Below are 9,119 nucleotides of genomic sequence, written 5' to 3'. Positions count from 1 at the left end.
GCTTGTGATGATCTAAAAGATGTTGCTTGAGGGAAGGATAATCTAGTTTGTTTTCCAACTAGACAAGAATCGCAGAGCTGATTGTCTCCTTTTATCTCTGGTAAGCCAACTACCATCTCTTTCGTAGACATAGCTTTCATGGTCTGGAAACTGATGTGTCCAAGTCTCGCATGCCATCTCCATGGAACTTCTTCAATTTTTGCGTGTAGACAAGTAGGTTTACCAATCTTAAGAGATATCTTATACAATCGGTTTGAACCTCTCTGAACTTTTGCAAGTAACCTTCCACTGTTATCTTTCATGGTAAGATGATCACCTCTCAGTATTATATCGCAGCCCTGCTCAGTAGCTTGACCTAAGCTGATTATGTTACTCTTAAGCTCAGGAAGATAGTAGATATCTGGAAGAAGTTTCTGTTCCCCTGTCTTTGCTTCGAACAGAATAGAACCTTTGCCTTCGATGTTGATTTAGGAACCATCTCCAAATCTAACTTTTCCTTTTATCTTCTCGTTGAGCTCAGAAAAAAAAGATCTTTCACCGGTCATATGATTACTGGCACCATTGTCTAAGTACCAGAAATCTTCTTCATGCCTTTCACGAGAAGTAAGCTTCACTTCATTGAGAAAGACAATCTCATGCATAAGCAGCGTGATATCAGCTTTCTCCATCTCTGCAACATTCAACTCTTGATCATCCTGTTTCTTTTCAGGACATACAGAAGCAAAGTGACATTTATTCTTGCAGTTGTAGCAAACAATCTGAGAGTAATCTCACAAACTTTATGAACACGCAAGAGCACCTTCATTCTCTTTGCCCATACCGTGTAGTTAGTTGAGTTCAGCATTGGGCAGACAATTGTGTTCGAAATTCCTTCTTTCCGACCTACTCCCTTCGTCTCTATCAATGCTTTCGAATCTGCCATGACTTCTTCGTATTAAGCTTGCAATAACACAAAAGAAACCTAGAGGCTCTGATACCAAATAAAGTCACCAAGAACACAATGTATAATAAAACCTTTTACTTTGTTTTATTAATCTTTCTTAACTTTCTTTTCTAATGTTGTAGAGATCATCCTTACATTGTATCTCTATATATAAGTAATAGAAAACCTTAGCTTTATCCTATTACAACATGATCTAGGAAATCTTAGACTTATCCTAAACCTATCAGTATTTGTTATCCAACTTACTTTAGGATAACTTGTTGTCTAAGCAATGAAGCTTATCCAACAGTGGTATGCACCTGAAGTAACATTTTCATTTTCTGATTTGTTGTGATTTACGTTTAATAACCCCGCCGATACTGAAACCATTAAAAAAAACACCCAGTAATTTGTTACACATTGTAACAATTATTTTAAATACATGAAAATAATATCATTCATGTAATATTTCCAAAAGAGCTGCAAAAGGATTCACAGGTTCACCATCGATGAAATCTTATTGCAGCAATTACAGGAGTTGAGTGAAAGACACACAGATCTAATTAGAAGAAAAATAATCACATTTTTATATTTTCTTAATATAATTACTTAGAATTTACATATTTAACCATTTGTCTATTTCTACCATTGTTTATAAATGGTATAAGTGGTTGACTAATTCGATGCTAAATCATATATAATCAAGATTAGATCTTCTTTGTTAAGATGCGAAGACATCTGTTAAAACAGCAAAAGTCTTGTTAGTTTTGCTGATTGGGATGCATGCTCATGCATGGATACCTAAAACAACAATTAAATTTGATAAAAAAAAAGGCAACAATCTACGAACAACAGTTACCACTTAGCACTTACCAGCAATTCAGATTTTTAAATATTACTAGATTTTAAAACTGAACACAATATCTAACATCATGATTTTAAACTATTAATTTTTTTAAAAAATATTGTTAAAAACATATTTGATTTTATTATTCCTAGGCTGCGAGTGTATATTTACAGCCATCTAATTACATTGTCCACATTATTTGTTGAATCTGAGTTTGGTAGCCACTTGAGAAGATGAATAAAACTCAATATGAGTTATTTGAAATACATTTTACTAATCAAATGAAAAAGATTATAATTATTGTATGAACAAGAAAAAAGAGTGATGACATTTGGTGAGAATGTACCGAAAAAGTACATGTCGGCGAGACCTAAATAGAATAAATCCTAGTTTTAGCCGTCAATATCTGAGGTGAAATTTGAATGCTCTTGATTTCATGTCCATCTTTTATACCCAAGCCTCCTCTTATGTTTTCCCTAAGGTAGGCCTGACCTAATAAGATGAGCTGAATGTTGGGCCGAGTCCTTTGAACTGATCCCCTAAGCGTCGAGCTCTTGAGACAAGTTCTCGGATCAAGCTCTGGGTCGAACTTATGGGCTGAGCTCTCTTATGCGATGGAACTTATAAAGGGATGCAATCCATCTTCAGCATAATTGGATAATTTTATCGAGCCAGAACAAAATAAAACACATGCAAAAAAGAAAGACGATATATAGAACTCTGAAAAAGTCACAAATGTTATACATATGGGACCATTCATTATAGGAGGCGTGGACACTGAATTCTTCAAATCCGTTTTGATAATGTTACAAAATAAAAATTACCTATATACAACATTAAGGAAATTACAATTTACAAAATACAAATGATATATACATGTATGCTTCAGAACACATCATTTTCCAGGTGAGTTAGAAAAAGCTATGAGAAACCGTTATTGAAATAATAATAACGGAAAAAGAGACATGGGGAGAGATGAAGAGTTTCCTTCATCCAAAAAAGAGTGAAAGCCATTAAAAGGGTAAGTGAAAGCTCCGTAAATATGGAATCCATAATATCATCAATTAGTTTTAGTTTGATAAGGCTTATGGGATCCATAGCATAGAGCTTTGCTTCACCTTGCTAAACCCTCTTTTGAAGTAAAGAAGCTCTTCCTCTTATTATTCCTATGCTTTCTAACCTAAACCTATGTTTCATATGCATAAAGATATTTACACAAAGGGGAAAAGAAATTAGCTAGGCAGAAGTAATTCAAGCACTTGAACCCAAACACCAAGGCTTAATTCACTAGAGATGCATACAAGAAAAACAAGCGAAAGAATAATTGACTATTGAGTTTATACAAAACATTAGCCTATGAATTTTTAATCTGGTCAAAACAAGAGACAACTAGAATCAAAAGAAAACTGGAAGGATATAACTTGTGTGAAAAAGATAGATCTCCATCATAATATACAGTGGCGGAGATAGAAACTTTTTCAACCAGAGTCAAAATTAACATTACTTTCATAGAAATTTTGCTTAAATTTAAAATGTATAATATATTTTATGTTGGAATAACGTAGGTATATAAATAATATATTTGTATCGGGGTTAAATATAGTTTAAAATCTATGTTGTTCCAGCGGAAAAAATATTATATGTCTTTCATCAACATCTAAAAAACTCTGAAAAGAGAGAAAATAAGAAGAAGAAAACAAGTGAAAGACTCATTGAAACTTGTAAGGCTTTTATAGACTATGGGTCCGATTGGTAAAAACGGTAGTTTTAATTTTTTTTTGCTGTAAAATTAATGCTATAGATTTTTTTGTTGTAGTTTTAAACCTTATTCCTGTAGATTTTTTACTGTAGAATTTTAGCTGTAGATTGTTTCTTTTAAAGCATGATTGGTATAAACTAGTTGTAGATTAATATTTATACATATATTAAACAATATATTAATATATACAATTTTTTTTATAATCATTATAATTTATTGAACGAATAAAAAATAGTAATCCTAAAAATTCCATAAAGTATATTGTTCATCTTTAAAAAAAATTGGTATAAATCGATAGTTATGTTTACCCACGAGTATTCTATAAATCTATTGCGATTTAGAAACTGATTTTGTGTAATAAAATTTGCCTATATGCCCTAAACTATCTAATTTTAAACCAGTGCATATTCAAAGTATTACGATTGAAAAAATATATTTCATACTCAATTAATAAAACTCTAATTACTACGACATACAATCTAGTATACAACTTATAAACTAGTTCGCAATCAAATTAATATGACAGAAAAACTAGTTCATTAATGAGTTTATAACTTAAGATTAATAATATAAAAGAGAAAAATAGATGCGTACATACGTTTTGCTTCTTTTATCTTATTCTTTTATTAAAGGTTAAATAAAATATTTTTTTTTCTTTGGAAAGCACGTTAAACTGAGCTGTGGAAATTTAACTTTCTAAAGCACTTACACACACGATAGTTTTCAAAATTGATGCGGAGACTGGAAACAAAGGCTTTGATTAGTAACATGTGGTATCATTGATTTAGTTTGAGTTAGGAATCTAAATCATAAGTAACTTAAAAATGTTAAGATATACTCCCTCCGTTCCTAAAAGATGTATGTTCTGGAAAAAAAAAATTGTTTCAAAAAGATACATTTTTTACCTTTTCAATGTCTGATTTAATGAAAAATTGTAAGTTTCAAAAAAATTAATGGTGTTTATTGAATCTCTATTGGCTAAAAATTATAAAAAATTGTTATTCACAAAAAACAATGCATATTTAATGAGTTTTCTTAATATATGTGAAAAGTCTAGAATATGCATTAATATATGTGAAAAGTCTAGAATATACATCTTTTAAAAACAGAGGGAGTAGTATCTTTGAGTTACCTCCTTTGTAAATTTGATACCTCTAAAATTAATGCAACATCAAAGAAAAATCCATGTTTTAGAAGTTGAGTTAGCATTTTAATGAATTTTTCTATTTAAAAAAAACTAACGGTAAAAAACGAAAATCAAATACAACTGTCAAATTTGAGTCACGTTGGTTGATTCTCTGTAAGTAAATTTCAAAATTTATTTATCGTTTTATACCCACAAACTTAACAACATCTTTAGGAAACTGAAAACAAATTCTTTCAAATATTAGTGTAAATAATTAAGTTACGTTTGTATGGTATTTTGTTTGTAAATTTTACAATTTTATTTATGGCTTTAAACCCACAAATTTTAAAAATATCTTTTGTTTATTATTTTATTATAAAATATTGTTTTTAAATTATAAAACATAAGTTTACTAGAGAAAAATAATATATGATAATATTTTTACTTTTAAAATAAACAATAAATAATAATATTTTAAAATTTTAAAATGTGAAATAATTTTATTAGAGTTATAACTCTTTAGAAAACAATACATTTTACAACTTATTTCTTGTCAAATATTATTTCACATATTAAAAGTAAAAATATATTCTTATTTATTATTTATTTTAGAATAAGTTTATGTTTTTTGTTTTTAATAAATATTCATTATGTATATGTTTATTTGTAATTATTTAATTAAAAAATTATACTGCAACTTATAGATCAAAAATGTTACTAGTCATCAATTTTAATAAAATGATAGCTTTTGTTTCTACTTTAAACTTACCACATAAATTTACAGTTTTTACCACATAATTTTTACTGCAAGTTACATCAAATAACAATACATACTGCAACTCGAATTCAATACTACATGTCACCGGTCAGAGCCAAAATAAAGCTTAATTGCTTTAGGTTTACTGCTGTAGACATAAATATTGTTGTGCACAGCTCCTACAGATATCACCAATCAGTCTCTATGTAACCCTAATGAGAATGAGAGAAGGGTAGAAAATGGTAAGAGATTTTGTGGATTTTGTTACCATCTATTTTTTTATTATTTGGGTAGCATTTAAAATAAATAACCTTTAGTTCATGTGTTTATTACAAGTGTGTCATTTCTTACGTGACAATTCCACAAGCTATCTCATGTATTCTATTTAAAAATCCTTAGTTAACTAGACTAATTACACAACATGCCATTGATCAAAATTCAAAACATTATAATTACCTTAGATTTGTCTACATATATTCGTATCACGTATATATGTACCACATTAAAAGTTGTTATCATTTATTTCTTGTGTTTAATTACCCTAACCGAAGTTTTTTCATTAATTTGTTAATTACCTTAACTGAAGTTTTTTCATTAATTTGTTTCAATACAAAAACATTACTTTTTTCTGGACATACGTATTGGTCTAATTTTTATTCAAAATGAATATAGATGCCAATAACCAACTTTTATATTACAACAAAGAAATTTATAAGAAACGAAAAAATTAATGTTTGATGATCAATCAAAGTTTGTTTTCTTAAAAATACTAAAAAGTATTTGATGATCAATATGTGCTCAAGTGATTGATTTTCTTAAAAATACCATAAAGTATTTATTGTCTTAAAAATACATCAAGACGAAAAAGTACGAGGTGCGATTCACTTTGATTCATAAATGATTGATTTTCTATCATTAGTATTTTTTATATTACGTGCTAGTAATGTTTGATGATCAATCAAAGTTTGTTTTCTATTTGTTTCCTATACCACCTCTTTTTGATTTTTTTGGTAGGAAATTGGGAGAAAACTCCCAATGTTTATTAAAGAAACTTCAAACTACAACCGAGTTTGTCGTTGCCGTAAAGGTCCATCAACATCCTCTTGCAATAAACTCACAACATCCAACGGTGCAGCATATAATCTATGAAAACCAAACGGAAAAGAAAATGCAAGGTTAGCCAAACCATCAATTAAGCGGTTTGCTTCCCTATACACATGAACAATTCGGACCAACCAGTTCCTTGTCAAAAAGCCATGACACAGACGTACCAGGAAAGACAGCGGATGAGTATCCCTAATCCCTACTATGAGAAACTCCACCACCATTTTAGAATCAACTTCCAACTCCAGTCTACTAATTAATACCTTTCTCTTAGGCTATCAGAAGACCGTAATAGACTCCCCAGAGCTCCGCTAGAGGAGCAGAACATATTCCTATGTTGAGGGAAAATCCACCACACCACTCACCATCTCCATTGCGTATTACACCCCTGCAGTCATCGACCTAGGATTTCCATGCGATGCTCCGTCAGTGTTCAGCTTCATCCACTCCACCCGAGGAGGCATCCATCCTATCATTATCTCAACGCTACCACCAACATCCATGCGCCCACTCTCTACCTCCTTCGCTAACATCACTTCTTTAGCCAAGTTCCTTAAGAACTGAACTCTATCTCTCCAAAGCCGATTCTCACCAAAAACATTCCCACATCTCCACTTCCACCCCCACCAAACAGCCAAGGCGAACATCGTGGCCCAAGGGATCCCACTCCCTGCATCCTTATCGCATAAATTCCAGTAGAGCCACTCAAACAAAGACATCGAGAAGAAGACATGTCTCTTCGTAGATGGGACAAATCTATCCCATATACTTGCCACTGCGGGGCAGTCTCAAAGAATATGCAAGATTTTTTCGATCCCTCCTTTACAGATATGGCACACATCAGTCCCACTAAGGTGTCGTCTGTATCTCTCTGCGTTTGTCATTATTTCCTGATTTCCAACTAGCCAGAGGAACGTTCTTACTCTCTTTGGAGCCACCTCTCGACAGACTTATAGGTTTCCACTTTTTATCCTCAAAAAAGAGGATTAGATCATCTGCAAAGCAGATGTACGAGAGTTTTAGCCCACCTCTCGACAGACTTATAGGTTTACACTTTTTATCCTCCACTGCTCCATCTATCAAGTGACAAAGCCTTTCCATACATAGCACAAACAAATATAGGGACATGGGGTCTCCATGTCGAAGCCTTCTTGATGGCTTTAATGGTCGTGACTTTTCTCCATTCCACAAAACACTCATAGAAGGGCCCGAGACGCATGCCATGATTCTTCCAATCCAAGCCTCTAACAAACCGGCCGCCTTAGCGTATCTTCCAGAAAGTCCCAACGCACCCTATCATAAGCTTTCTCCAAATCCAGTTTTAAGAGCATCAAGCCTTTCTGCCCCTTCTTTCTTCTCATAGAATGTACAGCCTCCTGAACTACTACAATGTTGCCAGCACTTAATCTGCCCAAGATGAAGCTAGACTGAGCAGGACCAATCAATTTGTTCATAATACCCTTCAATCTCCCTACCATAGCTTTCGTTATGATTTTGAACAACACGTTACATAGACTAATAGGACGAAACTGGGTGATGCTCTCCGGCTCATCACTTTCGGAATCGACACAACAAGAGCATCATTCGTGCCCTCCGGTAGTTTCCCAGTTTCAAAGAACAGGAGAACAAACCTGATTACTGAGGCACCAACTGTCTTCCAACATCTTTGATAAAAGATTGGCTGAAACCCATCAGGTCAATGCGCTTTAAAACTGCCCATGGCTCGTACAACCTTCTCCACTTCCTCTGCAGAGAAGCTTCTATTCAGCGTGGTATGATCTTGACTAGTAAGGCGCACAAATCCCCTCAACGGAAAGCTTTGTATTTCAGTCTCAACATCCTCCAGTGAGTATAGTTTCTTGAAATAATTAACCGCAAGCGTCTCAAGCTCATGTGCATCCGATACCCATTGATTCTCGTCATTCTTCAGCATCTTAACACGGTTTCGCCTGATAATTATTGACATATGAAAGAACTTTGTGTTCTTATCTCCATGAAGCACCCACTTCTCCCGTGATTTCTGAAACCAAATATGTTCTTCTTGTGCAAGTGCTATCTCAAACTCCTTAAGTAACTCACCCTCTTTCACCAACAACTAGTCTGTGTGATTCTGATCAATCTGCTCCTGTACTTCTTTAATCTCCATGACTAAGGTCTCGTTTCTCGAACATTCTCGAACACTTCCTTATTCCACTTCCGAAGTTTCTCACCCAACCTCTATAAAGCTTCTCTGGTGTCAATATCACGGTCCCATGAAGCTTTTAACATATCTTTAAACTCACTATGCTGTAGCCGTGCCACCTCAAATCGGAATGGACGACGGCACACATTCCCTTTTACCTCTGGCGTGAGCTGTAGATACAATGGGGAATGGTCTGAGGCCAAGAAAGGCATAAGTGAGACTCTTGCCTCCTGCCACTTGAGTCTAGAGTGGGTGCAGCATAGCACTCTGTCCAGTCGCTTAGCAACAAAAGTACTCTTTATTTTCCCTCTCTTCCAAGTGAACTGGTTTCCGCTAAATCCCATGTCTATGAGCGACATATCATTTATCCAATCAGCAAAAGTTAGTGAATCCTCATACAATCTCCCATCCCCCCCCCCCCC

At 33.5% G+C, this 9,119-nt stretch overlaps 1 pseudogene; it reads right to left on the bottom strand.

The window, feature by feature from the left end:
* Positions 1 to 7,364: 7,364 nt before the first annotated feature.
* The window catches only part of LOC106344431, a 3,961-nt pseudogene continuing 2,206 nt past the window's right edge, over positions 7,365 to 9,119 (bottom strand).

Source organism: Brassica oleracea, chromosome C5 (genome assembly GCF_000695525.1).
Source record: "Brassica oleracea var. oleracea cultivar TO1000 chromosome C5, BOL, whole genome shotgun sequence".
Classification (NCBI taxonomy): domain Eukaryota; kingdom Viridiplantae; phylum Streptophyta; class Magnoliopsida; order Brassicales; family Brassicaceae; genus Brassica; species Brassica oleracea.
Note: the sequence above shows the minus strand (reverse complement) of the source record. Positions and strands in the feature narration are given on the sequence as shown.